This window comes from Artibeus jamaicensis, unplaced genomic scaffold (genome assembly GCF_021234435.1).
Source record: "Artibeus jamaicensis isolate MK-2021 breed Jamaican fruit bat unplaced genomic scaffold, CSHL_Jam_final scaffold_1964, whole genome shotgun sequence".
Lineage (NCBI taxonomy): Eukaryota > Metazoa > Chordata > Mammalia > Chiroptera > Phyllostomidae > Artibeus > Artibeus jamaicensis.
In genome coordinates this window covers 36,168,888-36,196,390 of record NW_026522030.1, presented here as the reverse complement: position 1 = coordinate 36,196,390, position 27,503 = coordinate 36,168,888, and positions in this window count along the sequence as shown.

The following is a 27,503-nucleotide window of genomic DNA, read 5'->3' as shown; positions in this document are numbered from 1 at the left end:
GAAACAGATGAATCCAGTGCCCCCAGCATCTGTGGTCTGAGTCTAGTGCTCAGCAGTGAAGTACTAGTCTGGTGCTCAGCAGCAGTTGTATCCTCACAAGACCAGTGCTATGTCAGTTCATTGTGCTTCTGGCTGTGGAATCTCCTTTATCTTCTGCTTATTTTCATCCCTTCCCAACGGTACTCTGAGCTCTCCATTATCTTCCCTGAAGTTCCTTTTCTGCTTAATTACCCACAGTGGTTTCTGTTGCTCACAAACCAAAAAGAGTGACGGATACAAATAGTCCATGTCAGCTGGCTGCTAGCATGAGACCATAAGAGAGGGGAAATATGGGAGCTGAAGCTGCCATTTGGGGATGGCCATGATGGGCCACCCCGGTAGCAGAACACTGTCTGTAGATGCTTCAAGAAAGGCAGACACCCAATACAATGAGGCTTCCGGAAGAAAAAAGAGGAGAGTGTGCACTCTAATTTAACACTTTCAGTCCCAGGCCCATAAAAACAGGATATACTCCATTTCCTACCTGTGGGATTATCTTCAAATTCCCTGTTGTATGCTATGAATCCCTCATTGTTTAAACTTGATGCATTTTAGAAAAAGTTTTATTTGATGTAACCAAATGTGATCCTATTTAGTCATCCAAATAAGTAACAAACCATAATTGTCTAGGAACATGCAAAACAGTGTGACTGGGACACAGAAGGATTTAGGAGACAAACCATGAAATGACCCTCTCTCCCTATGTACTCATAATAATTAATGATGATTCTACCTTCAGTTCTTGGGTGGCACAAAAATCATATGCATGAATTGTTGTGTCGAAACTTATTATCAAGTGACATACATCTCAGTGCATATGAAAACTGCTAGGACATATCTATATATTGTCCAAGATAACTGAGAAAGATCTCCCTAAAATGTTAAATATCAGTTGAGAACTGAGAAAACTCCACTCAAAACAAAAACAATGAAAATATCACATAAGAACCATCTGTGAAGACAGGCTCTGACTGCAGAGGGGGAGGTGGCAAGGCCTGCGACAGATGGAGAAGTAGACCCACCCCGTGAGGAACGGTGGACAGCCGCTCGCTCAGCCCGGGCTTCTGGCCATCACTTCACACATCACGACCACATCACGACTACTCCCAAATGTCGGTGAAAACCGCCCCAACCAAGCTGCCCCAAGATGGGCTGACTGCAGCTTGGAATCCTGTGGGGAGCAACATGGGTCCACCCATTGCCTGGGGATCCAGCAAGTGCTCACTTCCGTCCTGTCCCAAGGAGGGTGTCAGAAACCAGACTGGTCATCTGCTCTTCCTCTTGGCCTCCTGACCCTTTGCCTTAATTTTCTTTTTTTTCCAGATTAACCAAGTTGGGAAACAATAAAAATCTTTTAGCAGAGACAGTTTGCCTCTGCTCTCACTCTTGGAGTGTCCCTGAGTGACTTAAGCAAAACTACCTCTCATCCGGGAACACAAAGGAATGATTGCTCCAGTTTGTGGGGGTAGGGGGGTAAGACTTTATTCATTTGTCTTTAGAGGGGAAGAGAAAGAGAGAGGGAGAGAAATATCGACGTATGGTTGCCTCTCATGTGTCCCCTGCTGGGAACTGGCCTGCAACCCGGGCATATGCCCTGACTTGGAATTGAACCATGATCCTTTGGTTCGCAGGCCTGTGCTCAATCCACTGAGTTATACCAGCCAGGGCTGATTGCTCCAGTTTTGAAAATCAAAGCAGAAATGTTGATGTTGTGGGAAATGCATAAGACCAAAAACCTGGGTAAGACACAAATCTCTGTAAGTCAGTTTTACCAGCAAAAGTCTAGAATCTGCTTATATTTTGAAAATTCTGGGAATCTAAGATTACCTGTTGAAACTTTGGAAAACCCCATGTCTGTGTACAATTAACATAAAATAGCTCTATTTACTACAATGATTTATTGAAAGAATCAAATGAATAAATGTGAGAGTGGCTTGAAAGGTATGCAGTACTAAAAAATAGTCACAAAGCATTTATCATCACAGAGGCAGTCGTCATGTTTGTAGTCATAGTTATAGCGATTGATGTCACTAGCAGATTATCCAAATCTAGGACCTGATCTTTGTTGCTCATAGTTCAGTCAGTCCATTTATGTAATGCACTTGTAACAGTGCTTTACTGCAAGTATCCTCTAAGCCTGAGCTACTTTATTAGGGTGATTACCAGCAGGAGTGGTGGTGGTTACCTTGATTCTTATTATTTTCAGTGATGGGATGGGAATCTTTCCATTTACTGTACTATGTAACTTCCTAGTACTGTATGTACTTTCTTATAACAGAAACTCGAGAGTTTGGGAATGGCCAATCCCCTGATGCCGTCAGCCGTGACTACATTCACCAGCAATTGACACCAGAGGAGGCACTGCCTCGTGACCACCTGGAGACCCTGATCCCACAACATAGCTGCTGCCAACAGGTCCATGCGTACTGTCGCACTTGGTGTATCCTTCTCAGAGCTGAATTTGCTTTGGCCCCTCCTAAAAGCCCCAAGGCCATATATTTCTTTTCCATTAAAATACAAGGAAATTTTGTTTGCAGAATTTTATGGCAGCCTTAAGGCATCACAAAAACCAGTCGGGGAAATCACTGCCAAAGAGTGAAGTGGCATTGAACACAGTCAAAAAGTATCCCAGTATGTCTCCAATACGGAGTCTAAATATGTACAAACTGACAGACTTCACACTCCATTTTAGCCACAGAATGTGATACAGCCCATGTCACAGCCTGCTACAGTGAAAGGCCACTTCACAGGTGCCCCGGGGCCCAACCAGTGAAATGAGCACCGAGTTAGTCTCGCCCAATGGCACAGCGGCATTCAACAGTCACCCTCTCCTTACATTAGCATGCTGCGATTATTCCCAGCAGTGGGGCTGGGCCTCCATGGTAACGCTCTTCAGGGAGCTGGGGAAGCTCTTTCATTATTAAAATGAATAATTCTCACCAACACATTTAACTGGGAAATATTACATGTAAAGGGGGCACTAATGGAACAGCTCTGAGAACCAAGCCATGTGATAGAGGTGCTTTTTGATGTGAATTTTAGCAAGATTCTCCTCATCCCATCATATCATGCATTATTTAGTTGGTTTCTTTTTAAATCCTATTACTTTGTTTCTAAGTGGAAAGGGAATTATTGAACCCGAAGAAGCAAGGTTTTGAATTACTCCCATGCGTTTGAACCATGACCAACCCACAAAAACCAAAAACAATGAATCATCATGTTACCTCTGCTTGTTAGGAAATCAAGCAAAAAATACCCTGAACATTAGATCAGCCAGTTAACACAGAGAGATGGGTTATCTTTACAGAGGAATAGCTATGTAATTTTCTTTTATGAGACATAGCAATTTGTATGTTAAAAGCATTAGTCTAATTCCATCCATGGATATCCTTAAGTATGTTTTCCATGCTTATGCACTGTTACATGTGTATTTCTGTGTATGTGTTATGTAATCTTAGAGAAATAGAACACTCTAGAGGCAGACAAAAAAGAACTAAATCTGATTATTAACTTGTCACATGAAAATATAGATAATTTAAGCCCTCTGACATATTTCCCTTAATGTTCTCTGTAAAGAAAGTTTTCATCATTGAAGAAGAGAAAAGCATTGAGTACCAGTGTTGTCATTCAATGTCTTCATCTGGCATAGATCCCAAAGCTGTTTCAATGAGGGAGAAAATTACAGAAACACAGGGAATAATAACACTGGAAAACTAAAGAATAAAAGGCAAATATATTTATCCACTGGCAAGAGGCCGTGTAATCATCAGAAATTTTACCCTTTGACTTATAAGCATTTTCTCTGAAAGTAGGATGTTGCTTGTACTAGGTTTAAAGATGCCAAGCATGACTTTAGAAAGAAAAACAGAACTCTATTTTGGTTATGGGACTATATAGTTAGGGCTTTTTGTACATTTGGTTTAATTAACGTGAGGTTTCATAAGCCTCAAACATCTCACATGCTGCCTACAAGAAAGATAATACTATATACATCTCCCTAAAACTCCTCTGAGGGTCATTGGTGTACCCCCCTTGGGCCCTCGAAGGGCTAGAAAGATCTCAGGGACAAAGTGCAACAAAGACTGCCCTTTAGCTTTCCCCTGACCTTGGCGGGTCCTTCTGCCCACCCCAACCCCTGTCCCCCAGTACAAATCTGCCAGTCCTGGGAGTCTCGCTCCTCAGCTCCACTCCTCAGCACCCCACACCGGTTTGCCCCCAGTGAATTTCTGCTTAGAGACTAAAGAGCATAACCCGAAGCCCTGCTCGAAAGTGCAGACAGCGAATTCCACTGCTGCCTCCAAATTCCCGAGCCAGCTCTAGATTCCCGAGCTCCCTGAATCACCCTCTCTGTCTCACTGCAGTGTCAGGCCGCCTGGTCTCCGAATGCTGGAAGAAAATCAAAGAGTTGCTTGACTGGAAAGGGGTAATTACTACCAGTGACATTTCCATTAGGAAGTTTCCTACCGAGCTGCTCTCATCTTAATACCAAATACTCATATTGATGTCCCTCCCCAACTCGGCTCTCGACACTAATTTTTAAAATTAAAATTCTAATGATTTATAATGAATGACTGCTCACTGTCAGGCTGTAAAACTAATGACTGCAGGGCACCTAAATGACATGTACTTTTACTCACCTAGACTTCTGTGTGCCTTATTTTTATTGGGTTTATATCATGCTCCGCTGTTTGGTTTATATCATGTGATAGGCGTCTGACTATTCCAATTAGTCATAAATGACAGGGTTTTATTCCTATCATATACCATATGATAGGCCTCTGCAGTTTTTCATTGTTTAATAGCACATGCAGCATAAAATACATGTAAGCAAATAGGGCAGTGGTTTTCAAACTTGCTTTAGCAACGACCTTACTTTCAAAAGAAATCTTATGCTAATTGAGTATAAAGGCAGCATTCATTAATATCAATTGATTAGTGCCCTGGCCAGTGTGGCTCAGGTGGTTGGAGAGTCAGCCCATAAACTGAAAGGTCATGGGTTTGACCTTCAATAAGTGTGGGCATGGGAGGCAACCAATTCACGTTTCTTTCTTTTTTTCTCTCTCTCTCCCTTACCCTCTCTAAAATAAAAAATATATATATTAAAAATATATATGTATGTATGACCATAAATATAATTTATAAGTTCATGTGTGTAACAATTTTAAGTCAATAAGTCTGTTTTACTGAAAAAGAAAGCAGGATTTAAATGAAAATTAGAGTATATATTAACCTCAGTATGTAATTCATTTGGATTTGGGGTGGGTCCTCTGCATAGATAAACTGTTTCTGACAACTTGCCCCATGTTCTCAAGCTATTCTTCAATTAGTCAGAAATAGCAGGGGTTTTATTCCAAGGTCCATAGGAAATCGAGATTTCCTGTAGACCCTAAGTTGTCGTATAAATGGTCCTTATTGTATCAAAATACACTGTACAACACATGAGTTATTTCACGTGACTTGTTTGCATGTTATTTTATTGCAATTGTAATACTCAAAAAATATTTTAAACACAATGTGAATCACACCTTTAAGGAATCGTTAAAACCCAGCCATGGAACACTCGGGCTCTCTAGAACAAAACACCACTGACGCAGATTCAATCGAAGTTTAGATTCATTCAAATGAGTAGCTAAGAGATAAAGAAAAGGTTTTCTTGGGAAAGGCTGTGGCCACTGCTAACTTACCTCCCTCGGTACTTTCTTGTATCTGTATCCCAATGCTGGTTCCCCTTGCACTGCGAGAAGTTGACCATGCCTGTCCCCCCTCCCAGGAGATTATATCAACTGAAAGCAGAAGATCATTGACAGGGACTGAATTGTGCCCCTCCTAAATTGATGTTGAAGTGTTGAAGCCTTATCCTCCAGTATGGCTATATTTGGAGATAGGACCAAAAAGAAGGTGATTACAGTTAACTGAGGTCATAAAGGTGGGAACACAGAGAGCCAGTGGACTTGGCCTGCACCCGCCAGGAGGCCTCAGAGTCAGTGCTCCCAGCGAACAGCTTCACACCACATTGAAGGACCACCCCCCAACCACTTCCACAGGTGACACACTCAAGGGGTGGATGTGGCAGGCACTAGAGCCCCACTGAATTCAGTCCCTCTCTGTGGGATGAGCCCCTGAACAGCTGATCCTCTGCCGTGGTGGGAGGTCGGTGGTCTGAGGTTAGTGGTCAGTGGTCACAGCCAGTCCTTGCAGTTGACCAGCATAAATCTCTCCCACTGCAGTACATCCCTCCCATTGATGTGCCAACAGTAATCAAGGCTCAACTGGAAGGGGAGAGTGTACACAGCTGACACAGGGGGCAGCCCTGGAGTGCCCAGCTTGGGTGAGCAGGGAGGCTGTGCCACTCGACCCTACAGGACACCTACTGCATTAGGCCCCTCTACCAAGTCTGGGAGACATAAAGCTCGACTTAACACATAGAAAAAAGCACACGGAGGCTGCAAAAATGAGACAAAGAAACATGTACCCCGTGAAAGAAAAGAACCAACCCCAGGGAAAGAACTAAACAAAACGGTATCAGAGCTGACCTATATGTCTTAAATCTCAAACTTTGGAATGTTAGAGCAGGGGCAAAATAACATTTTAGATGGGGCCTAAAACAATGTCGTGTCCCAAAGAACTGGGGTTTTTTTTTTGCTGTCAAGGACATCAAAAAAAGGCAGATACTATGACTATAAGACTGCTGGCTACTGGACTGAAATTTTAAAACATTGATTAAAATTAGTGTCACAATGTTAGCTTATCCACACCTATGCAAATGCCTTTGTTTTATTAACATTGTTGCCCCTGCTCCCTTTCACATAAATCCCCCCCGCCTTTGTCTCCTAATCGGAACAGTATTTGGGCTTCTGCCTGAATCAGCGCTTCCCAAATAGCTACTTTTTTGTTTTGGACCTCAAATAAATTTTTGTTGCCTCTCAAAAAAAAAAAAGATTTCCTTTGTCATTTACTAAATGGTAGAATTGATTTTACTCCAATCAGAAATGCTGAATTAGTCAGCTCCAGGGACATCACTCACTCTGGAGTTGCACAGCTCACACAGGTGTGGGGTAAGTTTGCCACATATTATTTATATATTCATTTTATGTATCACTTTTAACTGTTTTGAAACAAAAGCCTTTTTAGGATCATTTGACTCTAACAATGGTGTAAAATAATCTGTTTTTCATATTTTAAATTTGTTTAATAATTATCAAGTAAAAATATCTATTTGTACTATTATTAAATGTTCTTTAAAATAACATTAAATGGGCCATCCCACTTAGGATGGCAGACCTAATGTAGCCTCTCCAAATTTTTCAGCAAAATATCATTGGAAATATAAAAATATGAAATATGATCCATTTACAAAATCTAAGGCTGATACAACATACCACCTAGTCTGGGACATATTTGCACACTGCACAGTTAATAAAAGAAATTAAAAATCAAATTAGTATCTAAAGGTAGAGAATACCTTGGAGGATGGAGAGGTAAGACCAAACACATTAACTTGCCATCCACTTTTGGCACCAAAAGAAATGTGACTGGTGTTCAAGTGGACAGAATGAAGCCAAGGTCATCTGCATTTCTCTTTCTTCGAGTATAACTAAGTAGAAGATGAAGTCTTTAAATTTACCTTCCATGTACTCTTTTTTTCTTATTATTATTTCCATGCACTCTTTTGAGGATGATAACATTTCCTCTCTGGATGCTACTGTAGGTGATTTTATAAAGTTTCACCCTTCTTCTGAGTCTGTCGGGGGCAACTACCTCTCCTTTATTCTACAAGGCTTCTTCCCAGACCTTGTGTAGATAATTTATCTCTACCAATCCTCGATTCAGGGATGATTTGCCTGGGTCAGGTGTTTGTCAGTGGACAAGCTATGGACTTGACCTGTGATCCTACTTTCTGTCCACTCCCACCCAGCACTGGTCCAGTCCTTGATTTCATTCTAACAAGCATAACAGGGCAATATGTTAGGATGAACTGCTCTGGGTTTTTTCCTCTCCCTTCTCAGGCAGCAGTCAGGCCCTTCAGGCTTAAGTCTTCGGGAAGGAAAGACACAGGAGAACAACAAAGGAGGGTCATGCCTCGTCTCTCTCCATGTGGAACTCTGGAATGCTCAGCAGAGATAACACTTTGAGAGATGCTTTTTCTCAAATACTGGGTTTTAAATACAAGAAGCCAAGTTTATCCTATAAATAATAGATGATGTAAAAGCCAGTTCTTAAGCCCAAGACTTGATTAAAAGAGTGTTTAAAGATCCTGCTAAAGAATAAAAACAAAGACACTGAAATAGAGAACAAGGGGACAGTGACCAGAGGGGAGAGGGAAGGGAAGTTAAGGGGAAAAGGGGGGAGGGATTTGGAGGAACAAATAGGAAGGACACAGGGACGAGAACTAAGGGGGGTGGAAATGGGAGGGAGGTGGGGAGCACGGGGTGGGGGGGCTGGGATGGGAGAAATAGACAAAAAAACTGTACTTGAAAAATAACTAAATAAAATTATTTTTTTAAAAAAAGATCCTGCCAAGTGTCCCCAACAAGTGCTCACCTCTGTTGGGACAGACCTCATGACAGGGAGAGTAAACTCCCAGAGTTCAGTGGAGCTGAGAAAGCAGAAAGGACCCTACCTTACATTCCAGGAAAATTCTGAGACTGTATATGCCAGTCTACCTGAACAAGTCCACGGTAGTTTGAAAGAAGAGCTGAACATTTCCTGTATTTTCAAAAGTATGAAGAAATGGCTAGGAAAGGTTTGCAGCCAGTGCAGCTCCTTACAAACAGGAGCACGTGCACCCTAAGTGCCCTGGCACCAAGGCAGCACTAAACATCAGTGGGCACAGGTGTGAAAAACCAAAGTCCAAAGGGGATGAGTTCATTTTCCTACCTATCAAAGAAATAGCTGCCAATAACAGCAGACAGTCCCCTCCTTGCAATACCATCATGCTATTGCAGCCCCTGCATCTGAAAAAAAGAAGAGAGAAAATAAATGCTCACTTGATAGGGTTGCTATGGGTGGAATGACTAAAATGACTGAGATGAGCAAAACAAACAACAACAACAAAAGACTGAGGTTGTGTTCTATCATCAAGCACTGATAATAAAGACAAGTTGCAGTATAGAAAAAACGAAGAAGCAACATTTGCACACCTGGTTAGAGATTCAGACCCTCTCATAAGTTTGGGGACCGGTCCAGTTATCGATGGCCCAGAGATATCTTCCTGTTACCTCCATATTTTGTTCTCTGATATTCCAAGGAGATATGGCATATGAAAACAATAACTCCAAACATACAGGCCTAACAGGATTCTTTCCATCTCTCCCACACCCATCCCACCAAACAGACAGGCCAGGCAGTACTATTTGAAAGGACCTACACCTGCCAACATACATGGTATCTCTCTGGAGTTTTGGCTCTACCTCAACAGTGGGAGAGAGGCATGGCACCAACTTGGGGTTAGCAGAGCTGCTTCCAACCAGCTGAGCACTTTTTTCTTTGCAAATTAGAAAAAGATGCCTATTATACCAGACACTCTTGTACAGTAAACAACATGCCCAACTGTACCCTGTGGCCCTTGATCAAGAAATGAGAAACTTAATCTACTTTCTTCACAAATAAGAACTGAAGGCAGGGCTGCTCATTTCTGGTTAGTATTAGCCCTGGCACTACAAATAAGAAGTGAATGTGGAGGAACCATGATGTTTGTCCTGACTTTTTGCCATTCTTTATTTTATGAAGAAACAAGGTAGTAAGGCATGTGCTAATGCTTGTTTTTAAATTAGTTACTCCATTTAATCTATCTGCAAATACCTTTTAAAAAATGTCTGCTCCTCGTCAGATAGTAGAATTAAGTTATCCTGAATAAATGCTACATGGATGGCTTTCCTGCTTGTGTTCATTACCTTTCTCCAGGAAGCTCCTAGCTCCCCAGCTCAGGCAGCAGAGGCGAACGGGGAGTATAAGCACCATTGTGCTCTCTCCTCAATAGTTCCTTGAGTTTTGCTGATGATATATGTACTAATTCTTAGAGCTGTTTCCAGTGTTTCCTGGAGATTTGGCACGCATGTAGAATAGCCCCAGGTGGCTGTCCCTAAGCAAATTATGTAAATTTGCTAAGCTTCAAAATGCTCAGAATCAAAATAGGGCTTAAAATACCTACCAGGTAAGATTTCTAGCACGTGTGAGAACATGGAGCACAGTGCCTGGCACAACGAATGTGTGTGCACCTTACTTTTGTGAGCCTGTGGTGACAATGAGGTCACCCCGCCAGAAAGAATGCAAATTTCCCTGGCACGTGCCACATCTGTGCTGCGAAGGAGCTGCAGGTTCATTTTAGAGATGGTCGTGGTGAATTCTGGGAGGTCCAATCTTTGTGATTACATCTGATGTTCATATAATTTCCCCGAGGGAATCCTCACTTAAGTCTTCTACTCGTCAGGCAACTTGAGAGCCAGACCTCACTACAGCCTCTATTGCAGGTTCCATCAAGATCATATGAGTGTCTGTGGTCCTAAAATAACAGGCCATTGTAAGCCAAAGTAGTACTGTATTTCTGCTGCCTGCTGAGCAGAAGTGGGCTTTGCCATCTTACTACCATGTTTCATTGCACCCTCCTTTTACAAAGCAGCTCCTTCAGTTTGTAGGGGAACCAACTGCCCCATTTTCTCAGGACTGTCCTGATGGTGGCTTTGAAAATTCCACACACCTGGAAACCGCAGACAAACTGGAACAATTATTCATTCTAAATTTCAGATGCCAGGTAAATGAAGCCCTCAGGGAAGCAGGCATCATTCTTCAACCTCCTCGTGCCCTCAACCCCATCTCAACTGTGTTTGCCCCCAGCAAATATACATAAGCCTGTATTAGTTTCCTAACAAATTACCATGAGCTTAGTGCTTTAGAATAACATCCATTCATTAATTATATCACAAATTCTGTAGTTCAGAAGTCTGAGTGTGTCTCAGTTGGATTCTCTGCCCAGGATCTTCTGGGGTGGATATCAAGGAATCAGCCAGCCTAAGTTCTCATCCAGTGGTTCTGGGGAAGGATCCACTTATAAGCCCATTAAGGTTGTTGGCCAAATTCAGTTCTTTGTGGTTGTAGGACTGGTATCTCTGTGGGCTGTTAGTCAGAGGCCACTCTCAGCCTCTGGAAGCCTCCCCAAATTTCTGGCCAGGTGGCTCCCACCCATCCATCTTCAAAAACACCAACAAGGAGTCTCCCTTGCATTGAATCCCTCTTACACACCCAATCCCTTCAGGGAGAGCCCAGTTCCTTGAAGGGCTCACCAAGTAGATGGGTTTACCCTGGATAATTTTCCTTTCTTAAAGTCAACTGTGTCATATAACATAACTTAATTGTGGACAAATGTTTCACCGTATGTAAAGGCTTCACCCACTCTCCAGGAGAACCCCTTATACAGGGGTCAAGGTCATTGTGGGTCATCCTAGAATCCTGCCTACCCCACCTCCTTTCCCCAAAAGTTGCAAAGAGATGCCTGATGAGGGCAAGGCCCAAACACCAGACACATCCAGTCTCATTTGAGGTTCTTCAGTATCAACCAATGTCTTTGATATATTGATGTTTTTTTTCTCATGGGACAAACACTTATTCTAGGTCTGTTGTGAGCCTGGTACTATGTCAAAATGTTAGAGATCCACAAAGAACCCTTGCCCTTGCCTAGTGAGGCAAAATTAATCAAATAATCATAAACTGCAAAATCATGTCTTTGGCCAATGCAAAGGATGTGAAATTTGTGGTGCTATGAGATCCTAGAAAGGGAGGATTTAACCCCACCTGGATCAAAGAACGGGGGCAGAGATTGCTGGCTGCCCATCAAAATCCACCCTCAATTTCTGTTACAGAAGAAGGCATAAGCCTGCCCAAGCTGCACTGCATTTCCTAGCATCTTTTGCCTTTAGATGTGGCCAAGTGACAAAGTTCTCTTCAGCAAGTAGAAGTCAATGGTGCCACTCCGAGGCCTGGGCCATTAAATTCATTGTCACACCCATGAGTGACAATAATGTGGCCCAGAGCAACTATGAGAATGACAGAGCCACAGTCAGCCTAAGTCCTTGAAGGACTACATGGAAAGAGGCCACCCCCACCCCCTGACCACCACCACTGTCACCACCCGCATCAGCCTGGACCAGTGTGTGAGAAGGAAAGAAAGTTCTCTTTTGTTTGAGCCACTACTTTTAGGTCGATTGTTTCAGCAGTTCAGCCTTCCCCAAATAAAACAGTACTATTTGCTGGCAGGCAAAACATAACATAACATTTTCTTATCTCATATTTTTATAAGGTGTCTCTGAAAGGCTTTCACATCTAGTAGGTTTAATTCTCTCAGTCACCCTGTGAGACAAGTAGTAGGACATCTATTACTATACCCGCCTGCCAGGTGAGGCTTGGAGGAGCTCAGTGACTCAGAGAGGCTTCCATGGTCTCTTTAACCACTCCTGGGATCTCTGTCACTGGCTCACCATTTAGATTTAGATAAGTCATCCTTCCCTTTATTTCTAGGACACGGTTATTCCTGTCTTCCTACCTAAGAGGAAGAAATCCTGGGGGACTGGTCTATAAAATGCTCTAGCAAAAAGACAATACAAATGGGATGCTCGGTTATAGATGCAAGAGAGATATTATTTGGCAATAGCCTTCTAATTATTTACTGTTCAGTATTTTAGATCCATTGGAAATGGATATGATGTGATATGATATGATATGATATGATATGATATGATATGATATGATATATGATATGATATGTCTTAGTTCTCCTACATTTTAACATGAGATAATCTCATTCTAGGTCTCATTCTCTCTGGGGTCATTTTGACTTCATTTACTCATCTGTGTGTTATCAAAAAGTGTACCTTTTCTAACTCTATCATTTATTGGTATGTTCACTAGAATTTATGAGCATTTATTATGTAAAAGGCACTATGCTAGGATATCCACTAGCGACCAGGGCAAGCACAGTTCCTGCCCCACAGGATTACAGTGGAATGATAAACATGCAATTTTATGTAATTATAAATAGTCATTTATGCAAAAAAGGAACAAAGCAATGAAGGTGATAAGAATTGAAACACTCTTTTTATTTCTTCTTACCTCTAGCAGTATAAACAACGCAGCCTACTGAGCAAGCCATGGTTAGGATTACTCACAGAAGTATTATTTCCAAGTTGCTAAAACAGGCTATTTTTTGGCCTCTGGACAGCTTAAGTAGTTTTGCTTTGCTGCTAGGAAGTTTGGAGCTCATTTGGCACTTAGCTATAGTAAATGGCTGAACTAAGTTTCCTAATTCGGGTATCTTTTTACTCTTTCTAAATTGTTTGCTTTATTTTCCCTTTTCTGTAGGAAGAAACAGAAAGAAGAGGGAGGGCAGGAGGGAGAAAGGGAGGGAGGGAGGGAGGGAGGGAGAGCTCTGTGATAAGTGAGAGACTTGTTCTTTTGTACCCACCATTCTGATCACCTCTCCTCAGGCCCTGACTGAGTGACCACATGTGACGTGGGCCCTGAACCAACCTGGGAGATACTTCTGCACCAAGTCCAGGACACCCCCAAACCAACATCATTTGAAAAAACTACATCCTTGCCCTGAAAGCCAAAGTAAAAACAGTGGTCTTACTACCACAGTTCTGCTTCCACAAAGCCTCTCTGTCCCCAGACAGGCTGGCAGAAGAGTTGGTAGGATGTGAGGGCCAGAGTGAGAAGGGAAGTTATTTTAGTGAAGGAAAAGAGAAAAACACTTAACTGTTTATTCTATAGAGCAAGCGTTGCTCTGAGCATTCTCTCCTTAAATTCTCACAACCCTGCAGTTGCATACCTTCTCAGAGCACCCCTACCTGGCCCAGGTTAGGGCTCCGAGTCTCACTCTCCCATGAGCCCCCCGCATCTCTAACCCTGAAATGCAGAAGTGAGCCCCTCCTATAGCTAGCCTGATCCTTTTGTATGCACCAATTCTCGCCTTTAATGAAAAGCTTACCAGAAATCAGATTGAAATTTCTGGGAGATCAAGCCTCAGGGTCATATGGCAATGAGAATAAAACCATAGGGCCCTCGGTCTCTCTTTCACGCAATCCTCTGTTCATGAAATTTTTTTCTGTTTTAAGCCTAGGAGATACCGTCCTGAGGTCCTCGCTCCCTGCACGTCAGCGAGGCACACTGCCACAGAGCTGACACCCTGGGGAAATGCAGACCCAGAGCACTCAAGAATAGAACATATGGCTTCCCTGAAGCAGAGTGGCACAGTGACATCTGTCTTTACAAACTTAACAGGCCATAATCTGCTAGAGCTGCTGCAGAACGGCCTGTGTGTCTTGGCATTCACCGTCCTCTGCTCATAAACAAGCTTTTCAGCTGGGTGTAGGTATGGAAACCAGACGGCTTCTAAAGTAAAAGAGCCTTCTCAAGCAGAACTAAAAAGCACATTCAGATTCTGGGGCTGAGTACTCATAACATTTAACTATTTCGTTGATTAATAAAACAGCCATTTCTTTCTTAGTCACAGAAACATCAGCGCATCTGTACTGAAGCATCACAACTTTGCATACAGTTATGGGGGAGTGTTACTTTCTTGACTACATCTTCAGGTGTAGAGCTAGGAAGAGCTGGTCTCCACCACCACCGCCACCACCACCACCACCAATGCTACTGCCACCTCCACCTCCTTCAGTGCTCACTGAGGCCTGTCGTAGATGCTTTCAGGGGCTCCCACAGCAATGGTCCAGCCTAGCACCTTCACTCTGTTGCAACCCCCTTTTGACTTGCCTGTATCCTCACTAACATGCAAGGTCAGTGAGGGCAGACACCACATTCATCTTGTTGACCATCATATTTCTAACATTGCACATACACAGAAGGCACTCGGTGTGTGTTTAATGGACAAATGAATTCCTTCCATTCTTAGATCAGATTTCTCTCCCTTCGCACACTTTCCTTTGCTTTGGCACGTGCTTCTTGGCCTCAGACTTTATGGTCCCTGCGTGGTTCCTCACAACACGAATTTTCTCAAAACCCGTACTTGGTTCATACCTGTGAAAATCAGTACACTTATTCCTTGAGACCATAGAGGGACAGCAATATTTTAGAATCGGCTAACATCTCAAAACTTTATTATTCCAAGGGGGTTTTCTTTCTCCATCTGATTTTTGTTCTAAGTTTTTAAAGCTATTATAAAAATAGCTACTGCTCATTGTTAAGATGGGGAGGGGGAGGTACAAAAGGTGAAAATGAGGAGTAACAAAACCCTTTGTAGTATCAGTGTTCCCACGGTCACTGTCAACATGCATCTGACTCTTTCCCCTAGTTCCTCTTTCACTCACAGCAGTTATATGATGTAACACCTGCCTCTTGAATGTTCTGATGTTTTTCCTGGAATTCTGTCATCTTTTTTTTTCTCTTTTCTCACTTTATATACCGTCCCTAGCTTATCTACTTAATTCCAAGGCTTCAGGTACCATAGAGGTTATTTAAATGTTGAAAGAGTTGAATTAAATTGACGTTTTCTTCTCTTCCCTTAAGGCCTAACCAATGAAGTATGCACACAAAGATCACTATCCAATTATAACATGCTGTTCATTAATGGCATTAGTAGAGCAGAGCTCTAGTAAAAGCTGGAATGAGAAACACAGCTCAGGATCAAGGTCACAGAGGGACTTTCTGCTTCCCAAGCTTGGGCCCTGGGACTTAGCTAGCCATGCCTAGAGTAAATGAGCAGTAAAGGTGAGCCTTACATGGGCAGCCCCAAATCCACTTACACAGCTACTCACATGGACAAGAGTCAGAGGCCAGGCTCCCCAGCCTGAGTGCAGAGACAGAGAGAGACAACCTGGAAACAGAGAGACAGATGAAAGAGTGTGTTTAGCAAAAGCGTTACTCTGAGCTGACCTGGCTTTGTAGTCCTCACCGGGTCCGTGGGGAAGACAGAGCAAAGAATGGAAACATTCTTCCCCACTTCACACAGGATGAAGTCCTGGACAGTCTAAATCCAGTTACGTGGATCCAGAAAGTGAATGAAAGTAGAGGGCAGGTCAGTAATACCACTCACATTAACAGTGCCTCTGCCCACAGTAAAATGCAGCCCATTAATTTCAAGTTCTGAGCTATTGATGGACCTTTTCTCTCTGCCTTAGCAGGGAATAAATGAGGCAATATGAGAAGAGACAAGGTGCCCTTCCTAGTACTCCTCCAATTAGTCCAAATATTTATGTACTAGCTATAGGAAATGGACAGTTTTGCTCCCTAATATGTGCCTGGCACATAGTAGGTCCTGCATAGATATTTGTTTGTTGACTAAATAAATAAATGACCCCAAATCTGTTTCTACAGTCCAGATCCCTGTCGTGAACTCCAGATCTACATATATTCATTCCTCCCCAGGCTTCCTTTCTATAGCCCATTTTAGTAAATGGAACCATTATCTATGTAACTATTTAGGTCATATCTTCCAACTCTGTGTAACTCCATTAAATATGGATCTCCCCCCGGAAAAAATTTTTTTTTCCTTTTTTAACTTAGAGGGAGACAAATATCAATGTGTGGTTGCCTTTCAAGTGCTGCCTACTGGAGATATGGCCCACAACCCAGGTAGGCATGTGCCCTGACTGGGAATCGAACCAGCAGCCCTTTGGTTTGCAGGCTGGCACTCATCCACTGAGTCATACCAGCCAGGGCCAAAAAAATTAATTTATTACCCAGTAGTATCAGTCTCTAACTGCATCTCTCCCCTTCCTCTCCCTGCTTCTCATGTTTCTAAGGACAGTAGACCAAAGAAATTTGGCTTATTCAAAGGAATTTTTTCAATTACAGTTTACATTCAATATTATTTTGTATTAGTTTCAGGAATACAGCATATGCTTTTGATGTCTAAAGATCATTTCTTGAAAACAGCAAAGGTTAGACTCACTTCTTATTGCCTTCACTGAATTCTCCTACTTGATGGATAATTAGCCTGCAAACTTTCCTCTTCATAGCTTATGGATTCTCTCTGTTTTTTTAACCACAACCCCAGCCAAAAAAAAAAACAAAAACCCAAACTCCTTGGATATTGTATTGTTTCTTACATATGTTACATTTCTTAAGTTAAAAATTATTCTGCAGCACTTTCTAATATTACACAGGTTAAAACTATCTCCCACTGAATTATTATCCCCTGTATTTTTTTCTTGGTTTTAAATTATTGGAACTATCAGTCAAGAAAAAGCATGATTTTCTCTGTGATATAAAATTTTCCAGTGAATGTTAATAACTCTTTTTCTATGTAATTTTGAAATGTTTCCTCATTTCCTCTGCAAATCCTCTGAAAGTAGCCAAAATTCATAGTGTCAACATGAAAGACTGCTATCAACACCAATATCTTTATTGTAGACTTCTTTGCAATTTGCCAACCAGTTTTCATCTTACCAAGAGCCTGAATAACTCATAGAACATGTTAGAGTTCACTGGCTTGGTTTTGCTAGAAATGGCCCACAAATGTATAACATGAGAAAGAATTCAAAGGAAATAGATATCATATCAAACAGCACTTGAATTGAAAGAGAACAGGTACAAAACCAAAGTTTGACTATAAAAATAAATTAACATATAAAATATGTAAAAATAGTAGAAATAAAATACTGCCCCTACTAAGCGGTTGTTGTAAAAAGGGTCATAACCATTATTTATTTTTTCCTGATTATTAGAGAAAAACATGAATACTGTCCAAAAAGGACCTCATGAGTGTTTGTGCAATACTGCCCTGCATTTTATTTTAACAGAATACGTGAATAATCAAAATACTCCATTTATCTGCAGTATGAAAATTAACAAATTTTATGCTATAAACTAGTTCTTGGCATTCTTGGCCATTATCCCTACTTTTTAAATTATGTAGCCTGCAAAAGGCTATTCAAATCATTGTTTTCACAATAGGGTATTTTTTCTGAGAAAAGTATTTGTAATAGCTACTTTTTAACTTATGAGTTTATTCAAGTTAAATATCTGCAAGCAGAGCCGTCTCTGGAATGTAAATACAAAAAGATCTGCAGTACGTGGAACCGGAGGTCTGGCCTGCACTCTCACATCTGGCACTTCCCAACAGGGCCGCCTCGAGTCAACCCCATTTTCTGACCTGCATATTTTTCATTTGTAAAGTGGATATACTACTGAGAATACCCTACCTCATAGTATTTGGGTAAAATTTTAGTGAAACTACACATGTTCTGAGACAAACACAGCTCCTAGCATATCTAATAAATGTTATTTTCAAAGAACATATGGTTGAATAATTTTGTATCTTGAAATGAGGAATGCCACTCCATACATGGTGCAAAGCCAGAAACCATAAATTAAAATGTGAATATATTTACATAAAACAAAGTTTTTAATAACAAAAAGATCTCAGTCAAGGGTAAAAGACAACAACTGGAGAAAATTGTCACGACATCCATACCAGGAAAAGGGTAAATACGCATAGTGCATCAAGTTCTTATAAATCAGCACAAAACAGAAAGAAAAATGGGTAAAGAATATGAATAGGCAATTCCAAAAACTAGGGCCAATAAATATATGAACAGATGTTCAGCCTCACTAGTAATCAAGGAAAAGCAAACAAAACAACAGACTGACTATAATTAAAAGATGGGTAAAATCCAGCATTTGTAAGTGTGTAGGCCGCTCTCATACAAACATGTCTGCTAAGTGTACTGACTGATTAAATCTTTTTGAAGGGCTCTGTAGTGATACGTAGCAAAATTTTAAAGACATACACCCTGTTCTTTGTTATATTTATTTTTGGATATTCTATATAAGTATTACTTCCACAGACAAAAACTAAAGCTTTACCCATTTTTATTTAGGAAAATTAAAATAGCTTCCTTTACCCATGTTTACTTTGTAAATAGTTTCTTCTCTTCTTAGGGTTGTTTTGAGAAAGGTATTACATTCTCTTCCAGGTAAGGTCTCAAACGGCCTCACAGGGAGTGATCATAGGGTAATGACTACTAAGTACCATCTGGGGGCGCCTCATGGCTTGCAAAGCACTGTCGCCTTAATTCTCACTTAACTGCTAGACGTAAACAGAGCTGGAACTCTGATTGTTCCATTATGAATGATTAGGGGTCTCGAGGCTCTTTTTATCCTCAACTGGAATCAGACATTGCCCCATAGACTGTGAAAGTGAAAAGGGGGGCAAAATTCAGGGACCTGGACCATATTCTCCACTCCACTGCCATCCCCTAGGGGGCGCGCAACGGTCAGGAAATTAGTGCCTACAGAGCAACTACAGCTCTTGCTTATGATTCTTTTGCTTTCCGCAATATATTCCATAAAAGGGACTGATTGCCATCTGTTAATTGCTAGAGAGAATCTCTCATCATTGCCAGTTTGTGAAATCAGTCTTTTTCTTCAAGGTCCCTATCAGATCAGACCATGGGACATGAGAATTGCCCCTTCTCCCATAAGACATGAAATTTACACAATTACCTATGACGCCATCAAAAATTGTGGCGGACAAAACTACAGTTGGCTAAAATGCCCTGTAGTGATTTCAGAGCCCCAGTTCAGGAGACCTGACTCTCCCAAAACCTGCTCCACCCCATCACACTCATCAGGCCACATTCCTGTCCTAGGGACCCAATATGCTTATTCTCTTTCCCTCTCACAGTATTTTTTCAAGAGGAATCTGAGAAAAAAATCCACAAGGCTTCTGACACTGTCATACCATAGTATAAATGATGCGATGGCATTTCATAACCGTTGGTCCAAAAATATAAGGTAAAATAATGAAGTTACTATAGATAGGATTTCAGAGTATTCAAATATTGTCAAAATATTTGAGGTAAGTTTCTGACATCACATTAATAATGATGGTGCTGTGTAATATCTGCCCAGAGGACCTAGGCCCAGCTTTAGCCAGATACAGGGCTCTAAGCTCTATTTATCAGTAAGCCCTAAAAGCTAGAGAATTGTCCTGAAATACATTCTAATCTTCTTTAAAACCTTAAACTTCACTAGCAATTGCTTGACTGTTAATACCTGATATGAGCATTATGTTTACTTAGATTGTTCTGAAAATCCTTAAGAGACAGAATTTCTTTTCAAAGGCTTAGAAATGAATATACCAAAGTACAGAGGTAGCAACTTTTTGGCCTGAAATAAATCATAGCAGCTACTATGAGCTCTATTACTAAAGAACTCAATTAAATATTTTGTGCTTTATATTAAGAGAAGAAGGTCAAGTAAATTATTGTGGTATAGAATGGAGCCAAGAAGAATGACATATTTACATCTGAGAACATAGAAAGCTGTCCATAATATATTATTTTTAAGTAGATTTCCAAAAATATGAATACTATAGTCTCATAGTTTTTAATGAATGTAACAAGATTTTATTGTTTTTGCCTTGGCTGGTGTGTCTCAGTGGATTAAGCACCGGCCTGAAAACCAAAGGTTCACTGGTTCGATTCCTAGTCAGGGTACATGCCTGGATTGCAGGCCAAGTCCCCAGTAGGAGGGGCAACCACACATTAATCTGAAAATAAATAAATAAAATAGTTTTTAAAAACAAGATTTTGTTTCTGAGGTGGGATAATTATACCAATGTATCTTCATTCCCAATAACTCACAGGTCCAAATCATCCTATGGCTTCAATATCAAGATTCCTGTCAGACAGTCTCAGAGAGGTTCTGCCATAGTGTGGGGAAGGCACCCCTTCCAAAAGTAGGAATGTATCCCAGGGCTGCCTTTCCCAGAACATACGCATCCCCCTCTTATCAGTGGAGGATGTATTCCAGGACCCCCAGTGGGTACCTGAAACCACGGTCGACACCAAACCCTACACATACTGTGTATTGTCCTATACCTATGATAAAGTTTAATTTATAAATTAAGAGAATAATAATGACTAATAATAAAGACAATTATCACAATGTACTTGTAATGAAAGTTATATAAAAGTGGTTTCTTTCAAAATATCTTATTGTACTACACTCACCCTTCCTTTGATGATGTAAGATGATAAAACACCTACATGATGAGATGCGTTTATAGTTTGAGGTGCAAGAAAAAAACTGGCACAAATTTCTTTTTCCTTCATAATTTTGTGGTTAGAAGATTCATTCTTACTATAGATCTTAGCAACCTCACCTAATGCTATTTTCTTCTTTTTTTATTAAGTGGAGAAGTTTTACCTTCTCACTTACAGCCTCTCTTTGGCATATTCGAATTGCTGCCATCCCTTGTCTTGCACTTTGGTGCCATTATTAAGTAAAATAAGGGTTACTCAAACCTAAGCAGCTGATCTGATCAACAAGATTGTGTCCACCAAGCGACTGACAGATGGGCAGAAACCATATATGACTTGAATATATGACTGGACAAAGGGCTCATTCATGACCTGGACTCCATGTGTGAGATTTTATCATACTACTACACACTTCAAATGGGATTTGAAACTTATGAATATTTTATTCCTGGAATTTTTTATTTAATATTTTCCAGTCACAGTTGACTATGGGAAACTGAATCCTCAGAAAGTGAACCATAGATAAGAAGGAGTACTACAGCGACTAAAGAAAGAATAAGGAAAATAAGGTGGAGAATGCAGAGTTGGTCAGTCACTTTCTCCTGGGGCTGATGGCTCATAGATGAGAAGGTGAGGAGTCCGTTTGTTGCAGAGGTTAAAGACAATACCTAAAGCAAAGGGACTTTGCCCTGTCTTCTTTAAGTAACCTTGACTTGCCACTTGGATAGCCTCTGTATTTAACAGGCATCACAAAGGAAGTACTGAACATACTGTTGGGAAAAAAGATATAAGGAGCCCATTATATCCCATACTGTACATGCAATAAACATACGATTGCATATGTGAGGTGGGAGCGTAACACCACTTGTCCAGTAGAGAAGAGACAAGTTGGAGCTGGGCACATAATGTGGCATGTGACACAGGGCAGGCATATGGCAGCGAATCTTCTCCCTCACGGTGAGCACAGATTTCCTCTTAATTCAATGCCCTGGCCCCCTTTTGCCACCAGACACTGAATGAGTTCTCCAAACTAGACCATAGGCCATCTACTGGTTTAATTAGTCATTAGAAGTGCTCTACTAAGTAGAAAAAATATGTTCACTGACCAACCCACAAAAGAATATTCCCTATGGAAATTCTGATTAGGATTCTCTAATAACACAAAGCCAAAGAGAAATTCTAGATAAAAAGGCTGTGATTAGCAAATTAAAAAAAGAAGAAGACAATTTCTTGGTTTTAAAACTATGTGCTATTTAACACAATATTATGTTTCCAAAAGCCATGAGGCTTTGGAAATCATGACCTGTACTCATTAAAAGTAAAGCTTATGTTGTCTCCATTCCCAAGAAATTTAAATTTAAGACAGATGACATGACTAGCCTCATCCCAGCCAATTTAGAGAAGTTGTTTTTTTTTAATCCCTCATTATTCATAGAGTATGATTTTTCTAAGAACTAAAACCTTTACAAATGTAATTGATTCTTCCAACCAGCTACAGTTGCCAATTGGTTCTAAGCCGAAGGCCATGTTCAGGGAGTTCTGTAAACTTTGTCCAGTGCCAAATTTGTAATTCTAATCTCTAAACTTTCACAATATGCTCTGACAATGGAAAGACAGAGGGGTTTGTTATTTTAGTTAAAGCAGTTTTTCAACGGAACTCAAGGCTTGTGGAGGAATGGTGACTGGATGGAAACACTTAGATTCTGACTTGTGGGGTAGAACGTTGGCCATGGTACTACATGGGGAACGATAGCTTCCAAGGCATTTTGCCTGCTGAGCAAATGGAACAATGTTACTTAACCATGAGGCTGGGAGTCAATTCTGATTAAAGACCTAATTTGATACATGTTTGATTCACTCTTGCCTAAGTTTTGCTAAATATTACTGTCCAGTACCAGTAAATGTTTTGAAATCTCCTAACTAATGTGTTCTGTGACTGTATTTTTCCTTTCTTTTTCTTTTAAATTGCCAAAAGGGCTTAGTCACCTGTTTTGGAGAGAAATGAAAGCTGGAACACTAAAATGGAAAATACTTCAAATAGTATTGCATGGCTGTTTAAGCCAAGCTTAGTCCAAGCAAATATTAAGAGCAGTTTCTTTTTTCTGAGCACATGATCTGAAAGAGAGGCAATTTCAAACAAGAAGTATTCATTGAAAACCATGTAGAAATGGAGTACTAACAGGGGAATGAGATTTAGCACCTGACCTAGGGAATCCACAATTCATGTGCTCAAATACACATATTAAATGTATTTAGCCTTTACTATACAACAAGGAGCCATGATCCCTGCCTTCACAGAGCACACAGAATGGTGGAAATGATGGATAATTTACAAAGCAATTACAATGCTCTATGATATGTGCCATGCCACAGGAAACCTAGGATAGCGTGGGAGGACAAAGGAGCACCCAGCATGCTCTTAGAAAGCCAGCAAAGTCTTTCTAGAGGAGTCTGCAGCTTGAATGATGAGTAGACTTCTCAAAATAAAACAGAGACCATTCCCAGTTTTAGAAAGGTTATGTTAGTGAGGGTAGGTGCTTGTTTGTGGCTTGTTATTATTCACTCATCAATGCCACAAATATTTACTGAAGTCACACTGTGTTTCAAGCATATATCAAAAGGGATTCCCTTCTTAATTTTGTTTCATTAGTAGCAGTAACAGTGGTTTCAAAATAGCATTGTCTAATATGTTATAGAATGTGGGTTTATTAACTCTCTTTCATTCTACAAACGCTATATTGAATGCCTAAGAAGACAGCTGACATTCCTCAGGTTGCCGACATGAAAGGAAGTAAAATCAGGTGAACCCTGTGCCCAAAACTCATGTCAATTCACCTGAATAAAACATTTTTTATCTGTACGTTAATCCTTCGTGTTATGGAAAACATGATGATTTGTAAACAACATAGGAAGTTTTTCAGGGAACTATGATTTTACTCACTCCATTTATATATGATTACTAACAATGCAAAATAATATTAATAATGTATTGCAGGATCTAAATATATACAGTATTTAAATATATGGAAAAAGTAACATAAAGGCAGTAATATGCTAGAAAATGTTTAACAAGTTCTCAGAAAAAACGCTGAGAACATCCCACTTTAACTAATTCCTGTTTCTGTCACATATATATTCCTAACATAGCCAGTCTCATACTACCAATGTTTTTATAGTTGGCTCGCAAAATTTCTGAAAATTTATTGATCAACCTCCAGGATCTGGTATGAGCCAGCCCCAGCACAACACTGGGTGGAAGGCGAGGGATGTAAACTACTAAGTTTCTTGCATTGTCTTACATTAGGCTTCAGTAAATAATGATGCATAATGTGATTTCTAGGTAACTAATAAAAAAAAACAGTAGAGCAATGTATTACTAACAAGCAAGTAGAGGGAAAAGAAAATAAGTAATATTTAATTGATCAAAGAGAATGCATGAAAAGAGGGAAAAAGAAATGTAGAATAGGTGGGACAAATAAAAATCTAATAAGATTGCAGACTTAAACTAAAGTAGAACAGTAATTGTATTTAGTATTAATGTACTATATACCCCAATTTTTTGTTTCTCTTTTATATATTTTTTCTATTACTATTTATCCCCCTTTTATTCCCCTCCCCCAGTAATCGCCACACTGTTGTCCATGTCTATGTCCATGTCTTTTTCCCTTTTGCTCAGTCCCTTCATACCCTAACTCCCCAATAGCTGTCACCCTGCTCTCCATCTATGACTTCATCTCTATTTTGTTTGTTAGATTATATTGAGTGAAATTATATGCTACTTGTCTTTCTCTGACTGGCTTATCTTACTCTTGCATAATGTTTTCCAGGTCCAACCATGCTGTCAAAAAGGGTAAAATTTTCTTCTTTTTCATGGCTAAGTAGTATCCCATTGTGTAAATGTCCTATAGTTTTATTCACTTATCTACTGATGGACCCTTAGGCTGCTTCCATATCTTGGCAATTATAAATAATGCTGCAGTGAACATAAGGGTGCTTATGTTCTTTTGAATAGTCTTTTGGGTTTCTTTAGCTATATTCCCAGAATTGAGATTGCTGGGTCAAAAGGCAGATCCATTTTTAATTTTTTGAGGTATCGCCATACTGTTTTCCATAGTGGCTACACCAGTCTGCACTCCCACCAACAGTGCATGAGGGGTCCCCTTTCTCTGCATCCTCGTCAGCACTTATTGTTTGTTGATTTATTGATGGTGGCCATTCTGACTCATGTGAGGTGATACCTCATCGTGGTTTTAATTTGCATTTCTCTGATGAATAGTGAGTGACCTTGAGCATCTTTTCATGTGTATATTGCCCATCTGTATGTCCTCTTTGGAAAAATGTCTATTCAAGTCCATTACCTATTTTTTGATTTGGATAATTTGTTGTTGTTGAGTTTCACAAGTTCTTCATAAATTTTGGATATTAAACCCTTTATCTGATGTGTCCCATTCTGTGGGTGGTCTTTTTACTTTGTCAATGGTTTCCTTTGTTCTACAAAATCTTTTTAGGTTGATGTAGTCCCATTTGCTCATTTTTTCCTTTTATTTCTAGTGCCTGAGGAGATATCCCTGATAACATATTTCTGAGAGCAATGTCTGAGATTTTACTGCTTCTGTTTTCTTCTAGGATGTTTATGGTTTGAGGTGGAACATTTAAGTCCTTATTTTGAATTATTCTTGTTTGCAGTATAAGAAAGTAATCTAGTATTTTTTCTGCACACATCTGTCTAGTTTTTCCAACACCATTTATTGAATGAACTATCTTTAGCCCATTGTATATGTTGCTTCCTCTGTTGAATATTAATTGAGTATAAAGGTGTGGGTTTATTTCAGGACTCTCTGTTCTGTTCCATTGATCTATGTGTCTGTTTTTATGACAGTACTATGTTATTTTGATTACCATGGCCTTATAGTATAGTTTGATATTAGGTAGCAGGATTCCTTCAATTTTGTTCTTCTTTCTCAGGATCGCTGTTGCTATGCGAGGCCTTTTGTGGATCCATATAAATTTTTGAAATATTTTTTCTAGATCTGTGAAATATGTCACTGGAATCTTGATAGGAATTGCATTGTAAAAATATATTGTTTTGGGTAGCATGGACATTTTAATGATGTTAATTCTTCCTATCCATATACACAGTATAAGCTTCTTCCACTTATTTGTATCTTCTTCAATTTCTTTTTTCAGGGTCTTATAATTTTCTGAGTACAGCTCTTTTACATCCTTGGTTAGATTTTTTCCTATGCATTTTATTCTTTTTGAAGCAATCATGAATGAGATTGTTTTCTTAGTATTCCTTTCTGATAGTTCATTATTTGCATAAAATGCAACTGATTTCTGGATATTAATTTTGTGTACTGCTACTTTTCTCAATTCAGTTATAAGTACTAGTGGTTCCTTGGTGGAATCTTTAGGGTTCTCTATGTACAGTATCATGTCATTTGCAAATAGACAGTTTTACTTCTTCCTTTACACTATGGATGCCTGTGTACCCCAATTTAAATGTCGAAGTTGCCAGACTGGATATAACTCAAAACCTAATTATATATTAGTTACAACAAACACACTTCATATATAAGAATATAGAATTAATAAAAGTAAAATGATGGCATTTTGCAATATAGACAAGTATAAAACCTTTATGTTGTACATTTTAAATTACACAATGTTATATATCAATTATATCTCAATTAGTCTGGAGGAAGAAAAGAATACATCTTTAAAAAAAAGTAAAATGATGCAAAAATATGTCATACAAATATCAACGAATAAGACTTCATAGTTATACTAATGTTACACAAAATAAAATTTAAGACTGTAAAGTTTCTAGAGATAAAGCTGAACATTTTGTAATAATGGGTCAATTAACCAAAAATACACAAAATTTTAAAATTTATATTCAATAAAAGAAATTGATAAAATTAGTGGGAAGAGTAAACAAATCCATATATTATGTTACAGTTGGAGATTTCAACATTTTTTCCCAGCAATTGATAGAACAAGAGGATAGATAGTTAATAAGATTATGAAAGATTTTAGCAACACCATCAACCTCTGTGTCCTAATTAACACATAAAACATTCAGAAATCAACCGCTTGTTGATTTTTTCAAGTGCACATGGAACATATAAAAAAGTAGACTATATGCTGACCTATAAGTCAAGTTTCAACAAAAGTTTAAATGACCGAAATCAAACAAACAAACTCTGATCACAGTTGAATTAAACATTAAATCAACATCAAAAGATAGCAAGAAAACTCTAAAGGTTTAGAAATTAAACAATGTATTTCTAAATAACCTATGGCTCAAAAAGGACAATACAGTGGAAGTTAGATATATTTTGACTAAATAATAACAATATAATATTCCAAAACTTATGATTTGCTGCTAAAGCAGATCATATAAAGAATTGTAGCACCTTAAATACGTATATTAAAAAAGAAGACTGAAATCAATGACCTAAAAAT